Here is a 14476-nt window from a genome sequence, read left to right on the forward strand (position 1 = left end):
TAGTACAAACTGGCAATAAATCGGGCCCAAATCGGAAGTTATACTTTGGTGGGTCCATACTGTGCGACTGAGCTCTGAGACTAAACCAATCAATTATTGTAGCCTAAGTACATCTAGCCTCTCTCGTTGTTCCCGCTTAGTGTGATACGCTCATTTCACAATGCGTATTATTATATGATTACTAAGACTTATGGTGCGATCGTCAACAAACCGGCCGGCTTCACATAATTTTATGTGCTCATGTCAGTTTTACTGTTTTCGCGAAAATAAGTCGCCTTCAGCTTTCGTACTTGTACAGAAAGGAAGGAAATATATGTGCCCAAGAAGGTAAGAAGAATCATCATCATCTTGAATCTTGTACACACCTTTGAACATGTTGAAGTGAACGCCTTACCCGCTGTATGATACATGGATACGTGGACTGTTGAATTCGACAACCCTGTCCTGACATGCTAGCTGCATGCTTTTAATAATCTGGGGGGGGGGGATTCAAATCAAACTTGAAGTTGAAGTCATCCTCAGCTGCAGAATAACGCCAAAAAGGGAAGGGTTTTCAGCCTGTGGCACTGCGATAAGGCCAGGGTATCACCTACAACTTCAAGTTGGCGTTAGAACCGTCCAAGTCCAAGGCAAGGCATAAAAATTTCAAATTAATTCTATAACATGAATTGTTGTTTATTGGAAGAGAGAACTTCTCAGAAACAATTTGACACCAAAACCAATCTTCTACTGATTGCTAAGTGAAGTTATGACGAAATTACTGTCAGAACATTGGGCCATTTTCTCTGATAAGACTTACCATAGGAGTGCATGGCGGGGACTTGATAATTTTGTGCCCCCTGTCAATTTTTTTGTTTTCACTGTAATTTAATCTAATTTTTGTTGAATATTATGTATGTTATCATTTTCAACACATCTGTGAAATTTTGTATGAAAATTCAAATTTTAAGGTGGTAAAAAGTGATTTTTGTGCTAATTTTGGTCAAATTTTGCCATTTTTCGCCATTTTGGGCCCATTTTAGGCTAAAACAATGATTTTTCCAAGCGATAACAAAAAGTGCTTTCTCCCAGCAAATAAGTAAACTGGAATTGGTATGTGAAAAGGATGAAAGTTTTTGTCAAACCATGTTTCCCTTTTGTCAGAAGATGAATTTCCCAAAATGCCCTTTTGACCCCTTTTTGACCAAAGCGGTGATTTTCACCAAGGCATATCTCACAGAAAAAAATATTCAAAAGTGAAGTCAATGTTGCATTCTGCTTCCTAAAGCATTGAAACTTGTCAATGCAAACTAGAGCATCTGAAACAGATTAATTTTGGTTTTATTCATCATTTTCTCCAAAAATGGTGTTTTCAGTGGCACAAAATGGCACAGATTTACATAGGGCTTTATTATCAAGTAAAATAAATAGCGCCCTCGCTCAGATGTGCCTGTCCCTACCAATGCAATTAGTTGATGAGAGGGTAGTGATTTTCATGTTTTGTCGGAAGCCAATTTCCAACTGGTATTTTACATACACTATACAGTGTATTTTTTGCTGTGTATGATACACAGCAAAAAATATTAAAGCCAGTACAGGAGCCTGAGTATTAGGCCTACTTTGTTGTATCAGTGAAAAGGGTGTATATTTTGAGGTCAGCAGGGTTGATGATTTTTTTATTTAAAAAAATAAATAAATAAAAAAAATCAGATTTTTGTCATTTAAATTGATTTTCTTGATTTTTTTTATTCTTAGAGACTTGGACCAAGAACTGCTATGCCCCATTGTAAATTCAAAAGTGACCAGTGGAATGCTAGACATATGCGCAATGCCAATCCTATCAGGTACAAAAATTCAAAACATGTTTTTACATGTGAAAATTTTGTAGAAAAAGTTTGGCAAAAATAATTGGGAAAAACCTTGGAAGATGAATTTTTTAGCAGCAGATAAAATGACATACATTGTAGAGGTATTGAATTGTATCCAAAAGTTGTTGAAGCATTAGAAATGAAGTAAAACAGTCAATTTAAGAAAGAAAATTAACTTAGTGACTTCTTTGAAAGACATTTAATTTATTTTGATTTCTGGACATCTTGGAATAAATCTTTATAAACTGTTGGACATGATTAGACATGATTATAATTTGGCCAAAATCATTGTCTGGTGGAGTACTAGACTGCGGAACTCAGTCCTCAATGATAGTCAGTCACTTATCTTTTGGTCGTTTATATATGAGTGAGTTCTTACCATACATCTTCCGAGGTGCAGTTTCAGACAATAGCTTGGGATTATTGGGGCAGAGGTTATCTTTTGAATTCTTTCATGAAGCATGGTCAAGCCTGTCAAGGACACTCGGCGTGAATTGAAAGACCATGTCACTCGCCACAAAAGAATGTCAAAGGTCATAAACACCAATTTGGTGTACTTCCGCGCCTCGGAAAATGATGTTTAAGGTTTAGGACTAGTGGAGTACATAGGCCTATAACAACTTAAAATCTATTGTGTTATATCATTGACAATGACATTGAATTTGAACTGAAAATGAGTTTAAAAAAACTTATTTTCAGTGCATAGGACTTCACTAAATATTTCAATGAGGCTGGGGAATGAGCTAATTTGCATATTTTACCAAATAATAAAATATTTGAGAACATGATTTTAAGCTCATCAGTAGACTAAAATGACTTAATGCTTAATAATGCTTGTGGTGCTAGACGGTGATGTCCAGTTCAGGGGATGTAGTATTATAATGAGCTAATTTGCATCTAAATATTTTGCAATTTTTTATTAAGGTAACTACCTTATCCTTTGGTACTGGTATGGTATTAGAAAGGACAGGATAATTCTGGTACCCTGTGCACAAGTATAAACTAACCCTAATCCTATAAATCAATATACTATAGCTATTCCTTCACATCCTGAAATAAAAGAGAATTCCCCAAATTGCATACTTGCGAACTTAAATATTTGAAGACCAAGATGTTGGATAACCACTCAAATCATCTATCATATTGTTTGTGTGAGTTTTCTCCACTTTTGAGAAATTGCCTTGGTGCGCTTCTCTAATTTTAAACAGTTGCTGTGATGGCCTTTTGAAATATTACAAATTGCCATGCCGCCTCGCCTTTTCAATGGAAATGTAAGGCAATTATCAACTTGCCCTACAAAAGTTGCCGTGCCCCTTGAGATCCTTAATTCGAGGGCTGGTTACTGAAACTATAAAATGATGAACTTGCTTTGATGAGTAGCAGCATCCCAGCAACCAGCAATAGCACACACAAAATGTTTTACAGAAAATGTTTAAATGTCCGGTTAAAAAAAGGGTATACATTTTTGTCAACTTTCAATAAACATTTCTGTACAACGGTCTGTCGGTCTCTGAAAAGTAGCTATGAAGCATGCTAGATTACCCAATCATACATTTCTTGACAATTTATTCCTTTGCACACCCGATTCCTTTTAAAGGAATTTTTATTTAAAAAGATGAAAGAGAAGATGAGATGATTATACTCCAACTGAAGATGGGTTGCTATGAGCTGTTTGGTTTCATACTATGATGATGTATTTATGTTACAGGCATCATGTAGTGTTTTAGCTTCAAGGGAAAGTTATCCAGGTGTTGGTAGCCAAAACAAAATATTGGGCATAATGTGTGATTATGTTTCCTGTAATTATCAGTCACCATTTAGCCTTAGATTGGATGGGTGGTTCAGTATGGATCCTCCTCGCCTGTTGAGATGAGGTTGAAATTGATTTCAGCTTTAGTGGCAGTGTTGCCAAAACTTTTCAGCACCAAGGCGCAGCACATTGGCTTGCCACGCCGCGGTAAAGCAACCCAATTTTTAAGCTTCCAAAAAAGCGCCCAGTACTGGATATTTGGACGGATATACCCACATTTAGAACGCAAATCACCCAATTGGGTGGAAAAGCACTTGGCTCAAAAACTTCTGGTACTTAATGGGAAGTTATGGACCGATCATTATATGGTCACAAAACCCTTTGTAATTTGCAATTTGGAGCTTTACAGCTTTAGAGACTGATTTATAAATCAGCTAAATTGAAAGGAAAATACATCAAACTACTGCCGCGACCTTACTTTTGCAAAGTAGCCCAATTTTAGGCAAGTAGCAGCACGGTTAGTTGAGTACTAGTGGCAAGTGATCGCCAAGTAGCCCAATTAGGCACCTATGGCGTGATGTTGGCATCACTGCTTAGAGGAAAATGACTCGTACTGAACCAGGGAATAAATTTAGGGCAAGGACTTAAGATTTCTGCTCTGGGTGAAATGAAATAATCAATATTGAACTATGAAAATTGGGATCAAAGGGATCAGTTTTGTGCTCTACATACTGAATGTGTAATTGTGTATTTAATATTGATGAGTTTGAAGACTTACCAATTTATATCAACTTCTTCTGATCTGAAATGATGAAATTTGTTAAGTGTCCCCTGTCCTTGTTGGTTTGTTCATTCCACAACTAATGGCCATATGGAAAATAACTATGGGCTATTTGGAATGAAATCACAGTGAACTGATGCTTGAGGTGTCCTGTTATGTATACCAGAGTAAATTGATGCATGGGAAATGGGTTGAAGTTGAAGTTTAACATGAATGATCATAATCTGCAAGGTGGGGATGACAACTTAATTGAGTTTGGAAAGTCAACATTTCTTACATTTTTGAACAGGTTGATGGATTGATATGATGCAGCTTTGTTAAAAGAAGTACGAAACAAAATTTATCTATCACCAAGATCTAAGACAAAAGTCTGCTTTTGGGTATTTTTATCAAAGTTTTTCTATGCTTGGGAGCTGAACTGTTTCAGGAATGACAAAGTAATCAGAGGTTGCTTTTATTAACTAGGAGTTACAGATTTTTAGCTTCTGGCCGCTGGCACCACCTTAAATTTTGAGCCTTGCAGTGCTGAGAAAACGGGCAAAATGTACAAAAATGTAGCCTATATGATTTACTTTAAAAAGCAAGAACCGTGCCTATGACAAGTGTGGTGCCAGTTATTCTGTTCACTGCATATCTTTGCATTAATGTTGTCTGGAAAACATCAGGCTCTGCAAATTGGATAAGTTGGTCCATAATTTGTGCGTAATTTATTTTTGTTGATAACATAGCTTGCTTGGGGGATACAGAGGGAGGGGCTGGCCTAGATGATTGGCATCATAGGTAGCGGTATTGCTGCAGGTTGTTGTTGGTAATCAAGACAGATTGAGGACAAGGGTCATAAGATGGTCATAGCGCAGTGGAAGTAAAGTCACATGAAGGTGCTCTTCTCAAGTGGCAGAAGAGTAATCATGGTAATAGGGTGATGCACTCAACATTCATTTTGGTAGGGGTGGATTGCGCCAATTTTGAAAAGACTCTTGAAATGCCATTTGTTTAATGTTGCCTATGGACTGTAATTTTATTTGGTTTAAGGGTTTAAGCATCTTAGTACAATTGTTTGGTTTTAGGCGCTTTATGAATTTCAGTTGTATTGTATTGTACAGGGGATTTGCAAACAGCTTGCCTAGAAAATGTCCATTACCCACTCCAGTCAAGGAAGAGAAAGGAATCATCCCATAGTGATAGAAACATTTTCCTCAATGTTCTCTTCCTCTTTTATCTCCTTTCCCCTTTTCTTATCTCTTTTCTCCCTCTTTTCTCCTTTTATTTTATTTTATTTTATTTTTTTTTTGGGGGGGGGGAGCATGCTTGCACCTGCTAGAGCCTTTATTGAGCTCAAGGTAAGAAGTTAAGATGGGGAATTAGTAAATTGACTTCTTTTTCCATCTAAGGAAAGTTATTGAATAGATAATTCAGGGCCAATTTGTAAGCCTCCAATGAAAACATCCAATTATTGGGTGATCTATCTTCAGTAGACATAATCCAGTATTTAAAATGAAATAATCTGCTTGTTTATGGTCTCATGGACATGTTATCTTGTTATGTTTTTATTTTTAATAAAGGCATTATTTTGCCAATTTTATCATCCACTGGGAGCAATTTCTTTTAAAAGCTCTGCAACATTTTAGAATGAATAGAAACTAATTGCTTCACTTTTCTACAAATTGTACAATTAGGAATTCTGCATTTGTTAATTCAGGGGCTTTTTATTTAATAAGCCTACTAAAGTGGTTTGACCACCAGTTTGTTAATTTTTTGACATTAGAAATTTTAATCATTCCCTTTATTGCTCCAAATTGTGTAAAGTTTTGTTTGTTAAAATACTTCTAGCTTCCCCAAGGTCTATTCCTTCAAAAATGCACCTTGAATATATATTAGAGCATAGATAGTGAAGGAGAGGTAGATAATTTACTTGAAAATGTGAAATCTATAACAACACACTTATGCTGCATGATACAAGAACTGGCTCAGTTCCTCTGATCATGAAGCCCTTGAATAGCTAGTGCACAGCCATCAATGATCAAGGGTGATGGTTTGTCACATCCAGCATTGAACTGTGCATGTAGACAAATGCAGTACTGACTACCAAGTGTAAGGTGATCTTAAGGTGGTATTGGATGCATTTTCTAGAAATAAGGAAATGCTTTGAGCATGTTTTAAACAGATTAATTGATAAGGGTAAAGTACACTGATCAATATGCCTTTTGTTTGAAGCAAATCGGACATACGGTTTCCATAATACATCAAATTATATTTTCTTTGTATCTTATTGTTTTTATCAATAATCAATATAGTTAATGAGCTAAAAGGACTGTAAAGGCTCATTAATATGTAATTTTGCCAATATTTTGCTAAAAATCAATGCATAAATGTTCATGGTACTTTTATTTTGCATACTTTTGCCCTGAAACTTGGTCAAAGTGTTTCTAATATGTTCTAATGTATTATATAGTGAAGCCGCCCCTCATTTGCATATTTGCATAATTAATGAGCTAATTTGCATAAATGCTAATTAATTATGCAAATTAGGGCGGCTAGCTCATTAATTATGCATAAATTATCTGGAAGTCATTAGGAACACTTTGACCAAGTTTGAAACCAATATTCTGTTAAATAAAAATGTTATGAACATTTATGCATTGGATTTTAGCAAAATATTGGCAACAATTACATATTAATGAGCACTTTCAAGTCATATTAGCTCATTAACTGTATTGATTATTGATAAAAACAATACAATACAAAGACATTTAAAATGTATGTATTATGAAAACCGTATGTCCGATTAGCTTCAAACAAAAGGCATATGGATCAGTGTTCTCTGCCCTACTCAATTAATATGTTTAAAACATAAATAGAGCACTTCCAAAATGGGTCCAGAACCACCTTAAGCCTATAATATGTAGCTCAGGCTCTTGACATGAATTCAGATTGGCAGTATGTAGCCCTGCTAGATTTGTAGCGGTAGGTCATTGGGTTTATAGCGGTTCTCGTATGTAGCGAGTGTAGGGATTGCCATGGTCAAAAGGCACTATCTATCTAGTAGGGCTAACTTTCAACTAAGCTCAACAGGCCATGTTAAGGTTTCCTTTTCTTGAGATAAGTGTGTACATAATTATGGAGAAAATTCATTTCAGCACTTTCTGAACACTGAGCCACCAGACTGTCAGAACTGTGCATGCATTATTTGAATCTTTTAAGTTGTGTTCACATTGTCTTACATACGCCCGGTGGAATTAGTCTGGTCGGCGCAAATTGCTAGGTGTAGCGGCAGGTGCAGCCAGGAGTCGTGGGAGTACTAGTGTGAACAGTGGTTGGCGTAAGGTTCCTTAGGCGTAAATCTGCTGATTTACCCCTGCCAAAAGTAAGGAGTAGCAAGCTAGGTGTAATCTCTGCCAGGTGTATTTTGCAATGTGAACATTGCTACATCTGGCACCCAGTGGCGTAGTCAGCGCTTTTTAGAGGGTGGCCAAAGAGAGGGGGAAGGGAGGCAAGACAACTTTTAAGGGGAGTAAACTTTGACAAAAATGGGCTAAAAAGTTCAAAAAAGTCCTAAAAATGTCAAGAAGCTGCCACTAATAAACCACCAAACCACAGCTTCTTTGCCATATTCCATATTGGCACATACCATGTATACATGTACTTCACAATGGTATAGTCAAAGGCCACCCATACAACTAGATGCAGTTTGATTTCAACGGAGTGATAAAGCAATGAATGAATAGGGTGCTATGTCTAGACTAAATTCAAACCAATCGGATCATCTGTCATACGGCCATGTGACAAACATCAAAGGATGTGGATATTTTTTACTATGAAACAGGAAGGCATTCAAGGCAATAAGGATTGGTGTCATCAATACCACAGCAGCTGAAGGGAGTATCCCATTATGCTTTGCGGTACCATAATGGAACTGAACGTGCCATAGAAAATGTACACAAAATCCCACACTTCAACTTTCAATTACTCGCTTAGCTTAGACTTTTGTTTGAAAAAATATCACCTCTAGAGTATCAATAGCTCTCAATACCTAAGTGGCTCTTGTTTATATTTTATATACATTTGCTATGGAGCATGCAGATATACTGCAATGCATGATGGGATGCTCCTTTCAGCTGCTGTGCATCAATACACCCAAAACTTTCTAGAGCATGTAGTGGTGAAAATTGTGAGTGACATTTATATCAGGGCCGTAGCAAGCGGGGCGGCCGGGGATGCCATGGCCGCCCCACTTCTTGAGAAATTTGTTATGTTTTTTCTTTGTATCTTTATTTCAATTTGGGCATATATTTGTAATTTGGCCGCCCCACATTTGTGATGGCCGCCCCACATTCTTATTAGATTGATGTTCAACTGGTTTGTGTGGTTGTGTGCATTTATGTAGGTATTTAGGCATGTGTTTGTTAACATATAGCCAAACTTACCCAATAGACTAAACTTTAAAAGTCAACTTTAATATTAGCCAATTTTTGGACATAAGGGCCAAAAATGGTTTTGGATGTTTTTTTCATTTGCTGTGACAATCAACAAAATACTAAGACTAATTTCAGGTTATGCATTCTACTTTGTGGAAATGCATTTTCTGATATCTATGTTTCATTTGGCAAAAGAGAATAGGCCTAATATTTTTGTAATATTTTGGTGACCCATTATTCATTGGGTTGTCTAGTATTCCATGATCAGTGATGATGAAGATTCTCAGTTCGCCATGGTAATGCCATCAACAAAAGCCTCATACTCCACAACTTGAGGACTGAGGTTATATTTAAAACTAGGTGGTTTAATGAGGGTTATTGAACTTAGGCACATCTAGGATACCAGAGTATAGCATTCCGGTAGATCAGTCAGCACTAATTATATTTGAACTTGACTGGACCAGTAACCTTCTAATTAGGGTGGTATTGTTTCAGTGCTGAGAAGGGGAGATATCTGAACAGAATGATCGTATTGCCATATCTTGATAAAATTATATCAAACAGTCAAAAGTCGTATGGAACCAGTTTTTATGATGGAACAACTTTTAAGTATATTAAAATATACATGATGGGAACCATTCCTTTTAAGGGATTTTTTTATCTGAAATTGGGAGTAGCTGGAAAATATGGTAGTGTAGATGTTATAATGTGAGCAATCATTCACTAGTAATGAGTGACATTGACAGATGGTGATGAATATAAAATATGAATTACATCTGTCATGTTATGAATTGAGGTTTGACCTATTTTGTGTGTTGGGGTACTGACCATAAGGATCATAGTGTGAACATACTGGAATGATCATCATGACATAAATAAATGTATTTGCCAAAGAACATTTTTGAAATGGATCAAAGATAATAGATGTGTCGAGAATCTGTTAGAAATTTTGAGCAGTAATGATTTCCGTAATCTTGGATCTACTCATTCAAAAATGAGGGAGATTTGAACTGCTGTGGAACTTGTTGGGCCATAGTATAGCCAAACTTAATAATTTTCAAGAATAATGTGATGTGTGATTTGCTATCTCATAAAACCCAAAATGATATGATATGGTAGATGTACTTACATGTACCTATCCTCTTTTCCACTATTTCTCAGGTGAACAATTGTGACTTTGTCATAGCATGAAGGTAGTAGCCCTTGATGGTCATAGTTACTTCACGTATACAGAATTTGTACCCCGCTTTTGATCGCACATGTAAACACGCCAGTTTGAGTCGCATTTAACACGTTCAATTTAATACTATGCGAACTGGACCACGTACTGACGTCATTCTCTTGAGGAAGCCAAATTTATTTTATAGCACAGGACAAATAAATCAATTAAGGGCACCTGCCCACAATTAAAAGCAGGTAAATAAAAATGTTGCAATTATGAACTATTAGCAATGAATGGAATGTTAAGTGTTGATTGGCAGGAAGGTTTCTGACCTGGCAGTCATTGACTTCTTGGTTGGTCAGCATTTCTCTCAGTCCAGTCTTGTCCATCATTCTAGTCCATATTTCATTCAATCCCAAAACTCTCCAAGTATTGAGCCAGATTTAGGGAGTCTTCTCAAATACCAATCCCCTAGTGTCCTAACAGAGCCCTAGGGGCAAGACTTGGACTTCCTATCATAGCAAAAGGTTGAACTTGAGCATGATAAATTACGCTTTGTTTGCATTCATAGCAAGAACAAAATGTGTAAAAGCTGAATGAAATGTCAATGGAGTGGATGAAGTGGCAAGCTGTCCTCATGTTTCATGCCAAATTTGGTTGCATATGGGTCTACATTAATACTGTACATTAAAAATGCATTGGGATCAATTGCAGACCTCTGCATCAAACGCAGTTCAAACTTTGGCGGACATAATTTGTATAAAAACATACATGAAAATCCTCTCTATTATCTTTTCTTTTCTTATAAAAGTCAAATCAAACTTTCTACCTTTGCCCTATGATATGGCTTCCTTGATGTGTACCAGAACTTGCAGATCATCTAGATCCAATTCCAAATGACAAATTGTATGACCAATATGGTAAAAAGATTTCATAGAAAAACTTGTAATAAAAGACTCATCAAGTGATCTGTCTGTATCAGATAGGAAAGGATTTGGATAGATCATGTCTTGAAGGTGTGTTGTGTGGGTTTGTAACATAGCCAAGAATATCATGCCACCCTGACTAAGGATTTATCTTGAGATCCAGCTTAACCTATACATTGTATAATTATAGAGATTGGTGGTTTATTGAACTTCATTTAAACTTATTTGGAAAGAAGTTGAGTAAGACTTGTACATTTGTAGGAAATGAATGATTTGCTTCTAAATTATGGTCTTAAAATGAAAATGGTTGAAAGAATCCCGGAAAGAATATGCAGTCGCGGTACTGTTCTTGTACAGTGGGCAGTTTGAGAGAACTGAGCTAGAGTCTGAGCCAAATTGCATTTTGTTGATGAATTTACACCAAGGGAGTTTGACATGGAATGTGCATATGGATAAGCTTATAACCCTGGGGGCAAAGGAGGGCTTAGCCCCTCAACAATTTCGGTGTTACCCTTCAGCCCCCTATAATTCCAGGTGAAGTAAACAAATGTGATCAAATACCACAAAACTGATTTTACCTACCTTTTTGCAAATTATTATAGGGAAACCTCCCTGGGCACCTCCAGGATGGATATCAATAAATTTAGTTTGCTCAGCTCCCCCCGCCCGCCTTCGCCCCCCATGTTGAAAATCATCACAAGCCACTGTGAATGCATGAGGGTGTGAATTTTAAGAAGCCCATTTATGTAAGATCCTAATTATGTTTATGGTTCCTGGAACAAATTTAATGGAATGCATGATGTCAGAAACTTGTTTCTTTATAATTTATTTCAGCAATTTTGGTGACAAAAACGGCATAATGTCACATAGTGCAGTTAATGATTTGCAGTAGGAGACACGTACCTACCTTTCAGTGTAGGAGTAAGTGTCACATTAATGTATTTTATTTTGAAAACATGAGATCTGTTTAGTGTAAAACAAAATGATTTGGCTTCTGAAGGTGTTAGTGGTTATGTAGCTCTTGAACTTATGAACTTTATATAATGATTACAAGGAAAATGATGCAGTAATTTGAAACTTCAGAGAATCAGAGGTTGGCAAGTGTCACATACGTTCACACTTTATGATGTTGCAATGTATTGTGTTATACATGTAGTTATTTCTTGAGAATGTAGTTATTTCTTGAGAATGTAATGCCATACTCTTTGCTTTCTTCACACAGGTGGAGGTATATTTTGATCCGAAGGTCTTCTAATTAAGTGGTTATGCAGGAAGTACCTGCTTTGGACCATGTTTATGAAGATGAATAACAGTACCTAGAATTATACAAGGTAAGCATTGTTTAGACATTCTTAGTAGTGGAATCAATCAAAGTTTGTTCGGCTTATAATTAGCGAAAATTATTCGGTTTTGTTCCTGCACATGTCTATAAAGTTCTAACTGCTGTGCCCATCTGCGTATATGCCATTCTATATCAATTATGTTTCGAGTCCAGGGCCATTCCTATGGATTTTGACCAGGGTCTTAGCTTCAAAATCAGTGTCTTTGAGCCATAGAGGATAAGTATAACACCCTTCATTTTGTGATACAAAGACCTCCGCAGTAAGTTGATTACACACTCCAAAGTTAAACTCCATTGTTAGAGTGTGGGTTTGTGAAAGTGAAACTCCACAAACAAGAGGGTGTGTGTGCTTCAAGTAATCAAGTGCATCAATTTTTTTTTTTTTTTTAAATCAAGATTTTTTTGAATGATATAGTACTCCAACATAAAATACAACCTTTCAGCATGCGCTGACTGTTTTGGGTCGCAATTGACTCTTTTTATTTCACATATTCATGAATGGATTTGTCCTCATGTAGCCCTCACATTTTACGCTCCATTGATATTGCCTTAGCACATACGGCTGTAACTTGCATTGGCTAATAGTAAATCCACATTGCAAATGTCTCAAGTTGAAATGTCAAAGCGTGTTTCCGATGTAGCACGTGGCAAAATTTCCTGTTATTGATAAATGACAAAATATTCTTATTGCACATGAATATTAGCATCTCTACAAATCATGATAAGGTAACTAAATAAGCTAGGCTTTCCTGAGGACATTATTCTTGTCTTCAGGTCACTGATACATGTATGGGTAGTTTAATTTTGTTGAATTGCAGGTTTGCAACTTCAAATTGTGACCTGCTTTCTTGAAGACCTTTTATTGGGCTTTTATGTATAGGCCCCTACTCATCATTGGCTGCTTTTAGGATTAACTAGTATGCTTCAGTATTTTGTTTCTCTCCCATTTCAGATGTGAAATTATAGTAGTGTATGGATCTTTAGAGAACAGAGCCAAGAATACTTGTGGTATCAATTATCTCAGTTTTCTTAATCTTATAGTTCTTTTAAATGAGCTAATTGTCTTGAAATTGTTTCATACTTATGCACATGGTTCCAAACTAGTATTAGTAATAATAAAGCTTACGTCAGGGTTTCAATTATATCTGTCATTAATGAGGATGCCAGAAAGGTGAGACTGAGGATTAATTAATACTGCTGGATTTCCTCTGTATCGCCAGCTGGCATTGCCTAATCCTGGACTCATCCCTGTAATCCTACTGTCATTTTAATGTAAGCAACAGTGTCAGTTTCTTACATCATTTACAAGTACTGTATTTCAATCTAATTAGTAGCTCTTTAGGGCCCCTCACCTATTAAGTGCCCCTTATGGAATTTTCAAGTAACAATCTGTCTAAATGCCCCTTTTTGATACCTGTAGAATTCATTTGCATTAAATTAATGTCCCAGTATTATACCCTGCTTTATATATGAAGATGTTTTATGTGTCTGCTATCTTTGCTTACTATGATACTGCATAGTACATCAGGTTTCTAAAATGGGCCGCATCATCTGTTTTAGCGATCACAATCATTTTAGTTCTCTGATGAATGATGATCATTTGTATTACTAGTGATGAACATGGTGAAGTGGTATTTTAAATGCTAATATTATGTACGGTAATTACAGTATACATTTATGCAGATATGCTATAATAGCAGCTATGAATTACTGGATTACATGATACATGAAGGAAAAAAATGTAACTGCATCACTACAGTGTTGCCACACATTTTCAGATCAACTGTGTGGCAATCACTCCATCAAGACAGCAATAGGCAGCACTAAAGTAACCCAATTCGCTGGCAAAGGAAAAGGCACTCAAAAATCTTTAAATGTAGACCAGTGCTTTACCTATTCTAGCACAGATAATAATATTGTAAATATGGTCACTATCAGCATGTCTGGAAAATATGTTTGTTTCCTGCGAGTGGGAACATGCATACATTTTCCCCTCCAAATTTGCCAAATTTTCTACCATCTCCTCTTTACTACTAGATGGGCAATAATTTTGCTTCAAATGGCAAACGTTCTATGGAATATGGTTCCCCAGTTCCTTGCTTTTTCCAGATACATATGTATTCATGATTTTCCTACCTGGAATCACAGATCTAGAATACTGAAAGTTTGTAGTGTTGGCATTATTGAATATTATGACATTCCCACATAGGGAGCAGTAACGAGGCGAGTTAAAAAAAAGGCGAGTTAAAGAAA

General features: G+C 36.4%; 1 protein-coding gene across 3 annotated transcripts in view; it reads left to right on the forward strand.

The window, feature by feature from the left end:
- The first annotated feature begins 225 nt into the window (after positions 1 to 225).
- Positions 226 to 14476, forward strand: part of LOC140151380 (solute carrier organic anion transporter family member 4A1-like) — a 93838-nt gene continuing 79587 nt past the window's right edge. For all 3 annotated transcript variants that reach the window (XM_072173693.1, XM_072173694.1, XM_072173696.1), the window contains exons 1-2: positions 226 to 327; positions 12104 to 12212. The gene's annotated coding sequence lies outside the window, so the exon portion shown is untranslated. The remainder of the gene's footprint in view (positions 328 to 12103; positions 12213 to 14476) is intronic.

The sequence above is a fragment of the Amphiura filiformis genome, chromosome 4 (genome assembly GCF_039555335.1).
Source record: "Amphiura filiformis chromosome 4, Afil_fr2py, whole genome shotgun sequence".
Classification (NCBI taxonomy): domain Eukaryota; kingdom Metazoa; phylum Echinodermata; class Ophiuroidea; order Amphilepidida; family Amphiuridae; genus Amphiura; species Amphiura filiformis.